Source organism: Rana temporaria, chromosome 4, assembly GCF_905171775.1.
Source record: "Rana temporaria chromosome 4, aRanTem1.1, whole genome shotgun sequence".
NCBI classification, from domain to species: Eukaryota; Metazoa; Chordata; class Amphibia; order Anura; family Ranidae; genus Rana; species Rana temporaria.
The window spans coordinates 123588332-123601486 of record NC_053492.1 but is presented as its reverse complement, the minus strand read 5'-3'; positions in this window follow the sequence as shown (position 1 = coordinate 123601486).

The following is a 13155-nucleotide window of genomic DNA, read 5'->3' as shown; positions in this document are numbered from 1 at the left end:
AGAATTGTTGAATCACTAACACTGAGTAAGTGATGGACTCATAACATTTACAGTCTCTCCTCTGCACCAACTCCTGCAGACTGTTACTCCCAGGACTCCTCTCCTCCTGCACGAACTTCACTGTAACATGCTAGTATCTCCGCCCCATCATCTTTACACTGCACTTGGGATCACTCTAAATAATCCCAGGTGGCTATTTGACTTGCTGAACGCTAATAGGCCAGGGGCCTGCAGTACCCCTTCTTGTGGCCTAGTAGTTTAGCAGCTTTAGTTAGTTGGTGGACTACTGATCCCAGCTAGCCAAACTTGCAAATCCTGTGCCCGCAGGCCACATTGATTTGACACAAAAACCCACAGTCTCTCCTTGCACCCAGCTCGCCTGGCATTCCTCCTCCAGATATCCACTGTGCCTCACTCACCGACCTTCTCCTACCCTGAGTCCTTGGTGAAGAATTTGCCCAGACGTGCGTACCAACTGCTTCTTCAGCTCCTTTGTTCCAGGACACCTCCTCCATGCCAGTGTAAGAATGAGGCTCTCTCCCAGATCCCGAGCTCCTCAGCAGAGGCGCGCATCCCCCAGATGGGGATGGGCCTCCTGCTGCAGTCTAACACTCCATTCTTCACTTCACCCAGCTGACAACCACCTCCAGTGGGCTGGACCTGAGCTTATGAAGGAGGTCTGCCCCCTGCCAATTCCAGTTGGGGATTGGTCAGGGCTCCTCACATGAGCTCCCTGGCACTCCAATTCCCAGCCCTGCCCCTCTTCCAGAACATTCTTCCTGGAAGCACGGGAGGCGCCCGAAAACTAAAGGACAGGTGGTCACACCCACTGCTACACTAACCACTCCCTGCCCCCCGGATCAAAAACAAGCAGGCCTAGCATGCAGCATATATATATATATATATATATATATATATAATGTACCGTATATCATCTTTCCAGTCCTTGGATGTGAGGGTTGCATTATTTTTCATTTTTTAACCTTGGACAGGAACACGCTTCCTGTCCAAGGGTGGCTACTCTAACTCACTCTGCTGTATCTAGGTGGGAAGCATAGGTGTGCGCAGCTTATTGCATTAGGGTGTACACCCCAATGCTCAAACACACAGGCTATGTGTGTACATGTTGGCAGCGTCAGTAGAGCAATAGACGGTGTCAGAATGGCAGAGACTGGTGTCGGCAAGGCAGTGGACAGTGTCAGTCGTTTTCTTTTTTTTTTTTATTATTTTTATAATTTTTTACAATTTCATTTTTTTTTATTACAATTTCTTTAGGATCCCCGTTAGGTATGTGGATCAGGGGGCTAAAATGGGAATCTGCACCACACAGGGTGATTAGGGTGTGCCTAGGCACACCTGGCATACACTGTGCGCACGCCTATGGTTGAAAGCCGTGGGTGTCACCCTAGGATATGACTACAAACATGTCTTCCTCTCTACTGTATGTCTCCATTACATGGGGGAAATTAGTAGTTTACATAAAATACCGCGAAAAGAAGATAAAATTGCTTTATATACCAGTTCACAGGAAGTTACAAGGACACAGCATTTCTGGCAAAACCAACAAGGTTTTTCCATATTTTCTAAAACTGTTTATAGCTTTAAAGTGGTATTAAATCCGAAAATAAACATGTAATATATTGCATATAGAATGCAGCTTACCAATCCTTTAAAGTAATAATAAAGGTGTTGTAAAGGCAGAAGGTTTTTAATCCCAAAAAGATAAAAAACCTTCTGTGTGCAGCAGCTTCCCCAGCTCCCCCTAATACTTACCTTAGCCCCATCTCTATCCAAGGATGTGTCCCTCAGCCATCCCTGATTCTCCCTCCTGATTGGCTGAGACACAGCAGTGGCATCATTGGCTCCCGTGGCCAGGCCCGGACCGGGACAAAAAAGCGTTTTGCGGCGGTGGTTAATGATGGGATGTGGGGTTCCAGCACCTTGCACCTCTGGACCCCTTTACATTACATAGCAGCTTGCACCACTGGACCCCTTTACATTACACAGCACCCTGCACCTCTGGGCCCCTTTACATTACACAGCGCCCTGCACCTCTGGGCACCTTTACATTACACAGCACCCTGCACCTCTGGGCCCTTTTACATTACACAGCACCCTGCACCTCTGGACCCTTTTAAATTACACAGCACCCTGGACCCCTTTACATTACACAGCACCCTGGACCCCTTTACATTACACAGAACCCTGGACCCCTTTACATTACATAGCACCGCACCTCTGGAACCTTTTACATTACACAGCACCCTGCACCTCATGGCCCCTTTACATTACACAGCACTCTGCACCTCTGGGCCCCTTTACATTACACAGCACCCTGCACCTCTGGGCCCCTTTACATTACACAGCACCTTGCACCTCTGGGCCCCTTTACATTACACAGCACCTTGCACCTCTGGACCCCTTTACATTACACAGCACCCTGGACCCCTTTACATTACATAGCACCACACCTCTGGGCCCCTTTACATTACACAGCACCCTGCACCTCTGGACCCTTTTACATTACACAGCACCCTGCACCTCTGGACCCCTTTACATTACACAGCACCCTGCACCTCTTGACCCCTTTACATTACACAGCCCCCCCACAGTTTGTTACACTGACACCCCCCTAACAGTTCTGGACCCAATGCATGTTACACTGGGGGGAGACGCGACATGCGGCCCACGGGCCACAGCGGCCCACCGGGCATATGCCCGGTATGCCATATGGCCAGTCCGGGCCTGCCTGTGGCTGTCAATCAAAGTCAGTTAGTCAATCGGGAGAGAGAGGGGACAGGGCCGTCTGAATGGACACACAGAGCTGCAGCTTGGCTTGGGTGCCCCCAAAGCAACAGGAGTGAGGGTCCAAAAGCAGCAAAGAGAGACCCGAGAAGCGGAGGATCTGGGCTGCTCTGTGCAAAACCACTGCACATGAAGAAAGTATAACATGTTTGTTATTTAAAAAAACACACACGACACAATCACTTTAAAGGCAGATTACACTTACCTGCTTGTGCAGTGGTTTTGCACAGAGCAACTCCTGGCCCCTCTCTCGGGCCAAGTGCCCCCATAATAAGCAGCTTGCTATGGGGGCACCTAAGCAGGCTCGCTCCCAAGTCACTGCTCTGTGTCCATTCACACACGGAGCGCAGCTCAGCCCCGACCCCGCTCTCTCCTCGTTGGCTCACTAGCTTTTACAGTAGCAAGAGCCAATGCCCAGATAGGAAGGATAGCTTTCCACTAATGTGTGGCAGTGTTGAATTGTAAGTCTTGTTAACTTTCTGCACATTTGTACACTTGCAGAGCACTTAAAGCACAAGTTCTATCATGTTTCCCCAAAAATAAGCCTGGGTCTTATATTATTTTGGCAACCAGAAAACAGACTAGGGCTTAATTTTGGGGTGGGGCTTGCCATTTAATCCCCAGCGTGAACAGAGTAAAAGTGCTTGAAAACTGCTAGAATCCTCAACACCACAGTAGAAAATAATGCAAAAGGTATGTGCCTCTGCAATCCAACCGTGTCACATACCTTCCCATAGCACCACTCAGCGCTTCTGTGACCCGCCTGATTGGTCTTTCCTGGGAGACAAGCATTGCAGAGGGAGGGGGGACCGAGATCCCCCGCTGACAGTTAACATAAGAGGAGAGCAGCGGGGAACAGCTGAGTGCGGCTCGGCACTTCCATGGCCCACATGAGCTCCCTTACCAGCTCCAAGCTTTGCAGAGGGGGGGGGGCAAATTCCCTGCTGACAGCTGGCACAAGAGGAGGAGAGCAGCGGGAGGTCTGCTGAGTGCCGAGCGGCGCTACAATAATGCATTTTACTCCTCTATGCTACAGAAACACACACCCTCCACACATAGTACTGTAACAGAGAGGACTCCAGCAGTCCACAACCACCCTAAACTAGGACTTATTTTTGGGGTAGGGATTATATTGCAGCCCTTCTGGAAAATCAGGGTAGGTCTTATTTTCAGAGTAGATCTTATTTTCGCGTGGCAAGTCTCTAGCAAGAGCAAAGTTGCTGTCATGGTTATGCAATAAATTTTGGCAGCTTACCTGTCTCATGTGTCCATTAGAGGCCTGACCCTCTTTCTGGCTGTCTTTTATCACCTTCCTCCCTGTATGGCCCCACCCAGGCCATCCCAGGAAGTCTATATTAACTGTTGCACTACAGGTCTGCAGGGCTGTTCAACCTTTGTTTGTAGCTTGTTCCTGTCTGCAGTGTGTTACGTTTACCTTCCTGTGTACCGACCTTGGCTCGTCTCTGACTTCTCCTGTTTGCCTGTTTCCCTGACCCTTGGCCTGTTCCTTGTTTACCCTTGTCTGACAGTTGCCCCGACCTCGGCTTACCCATCACTATCGCTTGTCCTGGTTTCTGCTTCCCCTCTCTCCCTGCGGATCGTGACCTTGGGGACCCCAGGGGTCACGACCTGGATCCAGCTGCGGCGAAGGCCATCCTCACCACCAGAGGCTCCGGTGAACATAAAGATGGGTCTTAGACTCCGCGCCCTGGGGAATCTTGGGCTCACGCTTCCTCTCTGATCGCAGCAGTCGGCCATAGGGTTCACTACCCTGTGGTGCATCCCTGACCACAACGGGGTGCACTTGTCACCTGGCCACAGGTGACCTGACAGTTTGAACAGCCATGAATCCGGCCGACGTGCCGCTCCCCGCAGACAATCCATTACAGAGCATTGTTCGCAGACTTGAGACGCATGAAGCTAATCAGACTCAGGTGATGCGTTTCCTACAGGATCTGGCTTCCCGCTTTGATCAGCTTCAGACCTCGTTGGGAACCCCGAATCTGCAACCCCAAGTACAACCAGTGGCTGCACCTGTCGCACCAGTCGCAGAGTCGCATTCACTAAAACTACCACCTCCAATCCATTTTTCTGGAGACTCCAAGGCCTGCAGGGGGTTCCTTAGCCAATGCACTATTCATTTTGAGCTCCTGCCCCAACACTTTCTGTCTGATCGGGCTAAGATAGCCTATATCATTTCCCTCCTCTCCGGCGAAGCCTTAGCCTGGGCTGCCCCTCTGTGGGAATCGAATGATCCAGTGGTTTCTAGCCTGTCTGTTTACTTGAAACTTTTTCGGAATATCTTCGAAGAACCGGCTCGTGTCTCTTCAGCGGCCAGCGCCCTTTTACGTCTCCACCAAGAATCCCGTTCAGTGGGACAATATGCTCTTCAGTTCCGTATCCTCTCAGCTGAATTGAGCTGGAACAATGAGGCCTTAGTTGCAACCTTTTTGCATGGCCTTTCTGATAGAGCGAAGGATGAATTGTCAGGAAGAACCATCCCCACTGATCTGGATGGAGTAATCTCCTTGTGTATCCAGATAGATATTCGCTTTCAGGAAAAGACCCTAGAAAGGCGACGCCAGCATTCCTTGGTCCTTAGTCAGCCTGAGCTCCCCTCTCTTCAACCCGTGGAACATCTCCTGCCAGCTGAGGAACCCATGCAGCTGGGTCGGACCAGGCTATCTCCTGAGGAACGTGCTAAGCACAAAACTCTGGGCCTGTGTCTCTACTGTGGGGGCAAAGGTCATTTTTGTGACACTTGCTCTCTTCGCCCGGGGAAACGCTCGGGTTCAATACATCTGGAAGGTTGAGTATTGGACCCAGAAATATCACCTTCACCTTCTCGTCTTCTTCTTTCTGTGTCCCTTCATCTTGGTGCTTCTTCTCATTCAGTCTCGGCATATCTGGATTCCGGAGCCGCTGACAACTTCATGGACTGGGAAATCGCATCGTCCTTGAGACTTACCCTCTTGCCCCTCACCACGCCATTGGTGGTCTTGGCGATTGATGGCACTGTTCTCCCAGGGGGTCCTATTCGCTTCCAGACACTCCCAGTTAAGATGTCAGTAAGGACACTTCACCAGGAGTGGATATCCTTCCTTATCCTACCTAAGGCCTCAGCTCCTATCGTTTTGGGTCTTCCTTGGTTAAGGCTCCATTCTCCACACATTGACTGGACTGCCGGACAGATTCTGGCTTGGGGTACCTCCTGTTCCACGTCCTGCCTACCCAAGGTTGTCCCAAAAGAGAAACTTCCTGTTGCCACCATTCCAGTATCTTTTGCTCTTCCTACCGCATGTAGTGGTGTCCGGAATGTGTCCTGCAATAGTCAGGCTAATGCACTTTCTAGCCAATGTGGCACTCTGGATGAGGAGTCCGCCTGTGAACCTGAGCTGATCATTCACTCCAGGTTACCGTTGTCTGTCCCTAAAATGCACAGCCAGGCTAACTTGTCTGCAAGTTCTGCAGTCGCTACGCCTTGTGATGAGATTCGGGTAGTCACTACACCTGACTATTCTATTCAATCGGCCTCTGCATCAGCTATGCCAGGCCAGCCCATGCCCAGTGGGCCTCCTACCTTTTCTTGTTCAGGACCTTCTGCAACCTGTCTAAGGGGCTCAATCCATCCTTTGGATAGATTGCCTCATTCGGCCAAGTGGGGTTTTCTACCTTGTTTTCAGGGCTCTCTGCATTCTGCTGGTTTTTCTTCTATCCAGCTTGACTCCTGTGTCATGTCACCTTCTAACCAACCTGACCTCAGGTTTCCTCTGACCTCTGCCCAGTCTGATGGTCCTGTCCTGTGCTAGATGCCCAGTTCATCTTTAAGGGTCTGCTTGATCCTCCTCAGATTCCCGTTGATCCTCTCATGCCCTTACTTATTCCTAAAAGGCCTTTGGTCCTCAATAAATCCTCTCGTCCTCTCCCTACTTTGGTTCTGGTCAATGTGGATAATCTAGAGTATGAGGTTACTCAAGTTCTGGATTCTCGTCTCTGCAGAGGCATTCATCAGTACCTTGTGCTTTGGAGAGGGTTTGGTCCTGAGGAGGCGTCTTGGTTTTCTGCATCTAAGGTCTTTGCGCCCCATTTGTTGAGGAGGTTTCATCTGGGATTTCCCTTTAGGCCTGGGCCCAGGCTGGGGAGGGGGAGGGCCATAAGAGGGAGGGTACTGTCATGGTTATGCAATAAAGTTTCGCAGCTTACCTGTCTCATGTGTCCATTAGAGGCCTGACCCTCTTTCTGGCTGTCTTTTATCACCTTCCTCCCTGTATGGCCCCACCCAGGCCATCCCAGGAAGTCTATATTAACTGTTGCACTACAGGTCTGCAGGGCTGTTCAACCTTTGTTTGTAGCTTGTTCCTGTCTGCAGTGTGTCACGTTTACCTTCCTGTGTAGCGACCTTGGCTCGTCTCTGACTTCTCCTGTTTGCCTGTTTCCCTGACCCTTGGCCTGTTCCTTGTTTACCCTTGTCTGCCAGTTGCCCCGACCTCGGCTTACCCATCACTATTGCTCGTCCTGGTTGCTGCTTCCCCTCTCTCCCTGTGGAGCGTGACCTTGGGGACCCCAGGGGTCGCGACCTGGATCCAGCTGCGGCGAAGGCCATTCTCACCACCAGAGGCTCTGGTGAACACAAAGCTGGGTCTTAGACTCCGCGCCCTTGGGAATCTTGGGCTCACGCTTCCTCTCTGATCGCAGCAGTCGGCCATAGGGTTCACTACCCTATGGTGCATCCCTGACCACAACGGGGTGCACTTGTCACCTGGCCACAGGTGACCTGACAGTTGCAGTGGCGAGTCTACAGCAGGAGCTTTGCAAGTCTACAGCATAAAAAAATTCAGCCATGAAAATTCAGCGTGAAAATTCAGGATGACCATTGCACAACATAACTAAACCAGAACTTGCAGCAGACTTTCAAAATGTTTGCAAAGACAGTTGATCTGGAGTCATACAATGCAGACTTGCTGCAACTGTGCAATAGATTTGTGAAGCCTGGCAAGTAGCAATAGCTTAGAAGGTACCATATTTATCGGCATATAACACACACTTTTTCCCCCTGAAAATAGGTGGAAAATCCTGGGTGCGTGTTATACGCAGATAGTGTACATTGGACTATGAGGGGAAGGAGGGGGATGAGCGCCACCAGAATTTATTGAGCCGTCATCTCCTGTTTACTCATCTCTCATTCGGCTCTGACGTCACACACAGTCCCGCCTCCACCACCGGCATTGGACCAGTGTTCTGTAAATCAGGCGGGACTGTGTATGTGACTGCCGATGCGACTGAGAGCTGAGTGAACAGGAAATGATGGCCCAGTGATTCCCTCACTGCACGAGAGATGGTGAGGCTGAAAATGGGCATCAGGCTGCATTGATGAGAGACGGGCTGCAAATGGGCACATAGGCTGCATTTACGCTGCAGATGGGCACATAGGCTGCATTGAGGCTACAGATGGACACAGATAAGGCTGCATTGAGGCTGCAGATGGACAAAAAATGCTGAAACTTTCCTCTTAAATTGAAGGTGCGTGTTATATGCCTGTGCGTGTTATACGCCGATAAATACAGTCATTTTTAAACTTGCAGCTCAATTACGTGCAATCTGTCGGTCACAGTGAACGTTTTTTTTCCCTTTTTGGATAAAGTTTTTACTTAAATAAATAAAAGTTGATCATTGTAAGTACCCCTGTAAGTGGTAAATGGTTTGTTTAAATCCTCTAACAAATATATAATATATTTTATTTTGGGGTTCGTTTTGTTTCAAATGCTGCTTTATGTCTTGACATACCTCCTTAGATCAAGTCTGAACAGGGTTTAATACCAAAAGCTATTAAAAAACACCACAACTAGAGATTGGTAACCTGTAATATATAAGAGGGACTCAAGTGTAGTCCTCAACACTTGTGGCCAAGTGTGATCCCCTTGTTGGGGGCCGCAAATTAGAAATGCTTTGTGCTTTGAGGTGCATTGCATCGAGCCAGGCAGATCTATCAAAATGAATGGGCACCTTAACGCTGGAAAATGTAGGTTCTGCTGCAACTTTTGTAATGTACTATAATACATACTGGGTCACATATTCTTCTTTTGTGATCGTTAAGGTGACATAGTAATCTAGCAGTGGTTAATATAACCGCATTATGGTATTTGTTACCTATTCTCTATTAAGGAGAAAGTAACCTTGGGGTTTTAGATAGACATAGGTGTCAAACCACAGACTGTAAAGGAATGTGCATTAGGTTGTATTCATACCAAATTAGTTATTTATAGCCAGATTTAGAGAGACTTACGACGGCGTATCAGTAGATACGCCGTCGTAAGTCCGAATGTGCGCTGTCGTATCTTTAGGCGTATTCTGGAAACCAGATACACCTGAATTTGGCCAAGATACGACCGACGTAAGTCTCCTACGCTGTCGTATCTTGGGTGCATATTTACGCTGGCCGCAAGTGGCGCTTCCGTTGTTTTACCCGTCAAATATGTAAATGAGATAGATACGCCGATTCACGAACGTATTTGCGCCCGTCGCTGTAATCTACGTCGTTTACGTAAGGCGTTTTTCCGACGTAAAGTTAAACCACCAAAAAGCTGGTCTAAGTCGTTTAGGGTATGGACGTCGAAAGTGCCGTCGGATTTTACGTCGTTTACGTAAGTCGTACGCGAATGGGGCTGGGTGTAAGTGAGGTTTCACATCGTACGCATTGTGACGTTGTATCATAGGGAGTATTTGCGATGTGATTCTGAGCATGCGCGCATGCACCGTTCGTTCGGCCATGCATTCACATGGGGTCACGATTCATTTCAATACAACACGCCCACTAACAGCCTACTTTGAATTACGCGGGCTTACGCCGGCCCATTTACACTACGCTGCCGTAACTTAGGGAGCAAGTGCTTTGTGAGTACTGTACTTGCCTCTCTATGTTACGTCGGCGTAGCGCATATGATATGCGCTACGCCCGCTTAAACATACGCCGCTCTACGTGAATCTGGCTATTAGTGTTAATGTTGCATATCAAGCAAGTTCATAATCTTCACAATTGGCTAATTAAGCCATGTCTGTAGTCTACAGTCTTTTCAACCAGGGATGCCTTTTGGGTTCTTCACGTGTGCCATGGTAAGATAATTAAAATGTTCCACAATTTGCCCCAAAATTGTCCGTAAGCCAGAAATAGATAAAGCCTGCCTTTTTGTTTCATAAAGCTGCATGTTTTTGTGCAGCAATACAACCAGCCACTGGTGTCCTAACAACTGTTGAAGCCATTAGATGATGAGGAGCATATTGGGTGTTTTTTGTTTGGCTCTCTCCTACCCTTCTCTGTCAGCACAGGGGTCACATTAGCTGAATGAGGGCGAGGAACCTAGGGAGAAGAGAAACGCTGGAATATTAGTCTGTACCAGTGTACAAAGGTTGATTTGCTTTGGTAGCATAAATCAATTCTGATGTTGGGTGTCCTACGTGTGTGGATGTTCTTGTGTTATGTAAAATACAGTATTAGCCCTCGTTCACACCACTGAATGCAGCTTCAAAATTGCGCTACTTCAGCGCAATTTAAAAAAGCCGCTGGTCAGTGCAATTGCATGTGCAGCTTGCAGATATCTATGCGATTTAATGCACAGATGTGCATGAAATTGCCAAACATAGTGCAGGAACCTTTTCAAATTGGTGCAAGTCGGAGTCACACCAATTTGAATAGTTTTATAGGCACAAAAAGGGTGCAACTTGTAATGCAATTTTGAACTGTGAAATCACATGAAAAATTGCACTGGTGTGAACGGGGGCTTAGTTGACTTTTTTATACTCTAGAATGGGAGCCTTAGACTGGGCAGATTGGTAAAGATTACCATGACTGGACAAAGGTTGAGAAACTCTGGTCTATATCAAATTGACAGTTCACATGTACCTAAGGTTGTCATGGACAATACATATAAGTGTATCATAGACCACTATAATTAGTGTATTAAATTGGGATATTCCAACTTTAATCACCATGCGATCAACAGATTATTGGGTGGGGCTGGGGAGGACCCAGCTGTTATGGTACACGTTGACACCAATGACAAGGTAAGAGGAAGGTATCCTAAAAATGATTTTCAGGGACTTAGGAGCTAAATTGAAGAGAAGGACCTCCAAGGTGGTATTTTCAGAAATACTTTCAGAGATACTGCCGTTACCTCGAGCATAGCGGACCTCCAGCTGTTGCAAAGCTACAAGTCCCATCATGCCTCTGGGTTTCATTCTTGTGGCTGAGAGGCCTCGTACACACGACCGGTTTCTTCAGCAGAATCCATCAAGAGACTTGGTGGGAGATTTTTTTTGCCGAGGAAACCGGTTGTGTGTACATTTTTCAGCGAGGAAACTGTCGAGGAACTCGACGAGCCAAAAAGAGAGCATGTTCCCTTTTTCCTTGACGGGAATGGAGAAAATTGGCTTGTCGAGTTCCTTGACAAGCCTAACAAGAACTCGACGAGGAAAACGATGTGTTTCGCCCGTCGAGTTCCTCGGTCATGTGTACGAGGCCTCAGATTCTTGCTTTGCCTCATAGGACTCGTAGTTCTGCAACAGCTGGAGGTCCGCTAATTGCATATCCCTGCTCTAGGGGATTCCAGAATGGAGAAGGATCTAGGGGTCTTAGTAGGAGACAGCCTGAGCAATAGCATGCAGTGTCAAGCTGCAGCTACCAAAGCCGGCAAAATATTACCATGCGTTAAAAAGGGAATTTACTCTAGGAATAAAACGTATTCATTTACGGACCTTTTCATTCGACTGTTTGAATCGTATGTTCCTACTAAGCCCAATGAGAAGGATCTTTGTGCGTAGACATGTCCCTGTTCACGTTTCAGGTTTACCATGGACTGTATACCCAGTATCAGGACATTTCATGAACTAGGATGTGGGATTAACTCCAAGGCCATCTAGGTAGTAAGACCCTGTATACACACTGGGACATGAACGTGAAATTTATGTTTAATCTTTTAATAAGGTGTTTAAAGAAAATGGAAAATAAAAAACTGCACTATTTAAGTAAGTGTATCAAGCTGCAACTCAAATGTTATACAACACCAATAGAATATACAAAGAAAGAAAACCTGCGTTATATAAATTAACCTGTGCTGCACTAACCAATTGTACTGATCTAAATGCACTCACAGCTAAAAAGAATGGAGCTAGGTGTCAATAATGTAAAAAAAAATTATGAGTAAACATAAGAGGTGGCTTTGACCCCCCAAAAAAGAGAAGGATATTAAAAAAGTATCCTAACTGTGTAAAATTATTATGTCAAATAACATACACAGTGCCAGTTAAAACCTCATGAAATTACCATGTATGGATAATAGTCATCATCAGTGAATGATAACAGGATCAGTGTGTCCCCATATAAAAACAAAAGGAGTTAAAGGGGTTGTAAAGGTACAATTTTTTCCCCCCCTAAATAGCTTCCTTTACCTTAGTGCAGTCCTCCTTCACTTACCTCATCCTTCGATTTTGCTTTTAAATGTCCTTATTTCTTCTGAGAAATCCTCACTTCCTGTTCTTCTGTCTGTAACTCCACACAGTAATGCAAGGCTTTCTCCCTGGTGTGGAGTGTCGTGCTCGCCCCCTCGCTTGGACTGCAGGAGAGTCATGACGCCCACTAACACACAGCTCCTTTCTCTATCTGCAACGTAAAGAGCGTCCTGACTCTCCTGCAGTCCAAGGAAGGGGGCGAGCACGACACTCCACACCAGGGAGAAAGCCTCACATTACTGTGTGGAGTTACAGACAGAAGAACAGGAAGTGAGGATTTCTCAGAAGAAATAAGGACATTTAAAAGCAAAATGGAAGGATGAGGTAAGTGAAGGAGGACTGCACTAAAGTAAAGGAAGCTATTTAGGAAAAAAAAATTGTACCTTTACAACTCCTTTAACCACTTCAGCCCCGGACTATATTCCTGGTCAAAGACCAGGCCAATTTTTGAGATTCGGCACTGCGTCGCTTTAACTGACAATTGCGCGGTCGTGCGACGTGGCACCTAAACAAAATTGGCGTCCTTTTTCCCCCACAAATAGAGCTTTCTTTTGGTGGTATTTGATCACCTCTGAAGTTTTTAGTTTTTGCGCTATAAACAAAAATAGAGCGACAATTTAAAAAAAAAATAATATTTTTTACTTTTTGCTGTAATAAATATCCCCCAAAAATATATAAAAATCATTTTTTTCCTCAGTTTAGGCCAATACGTATTCGTCTACATATTTTTCGTAAAAAAATATCGCAATAAGCATTTATTGATTAGTTTGTGCAAAAGTTATAGCGTTTACAAAATAGGGGATAGTTTTATGGCAGTTTTCTTAAATTAATTTTTTTACTAGTAATGGC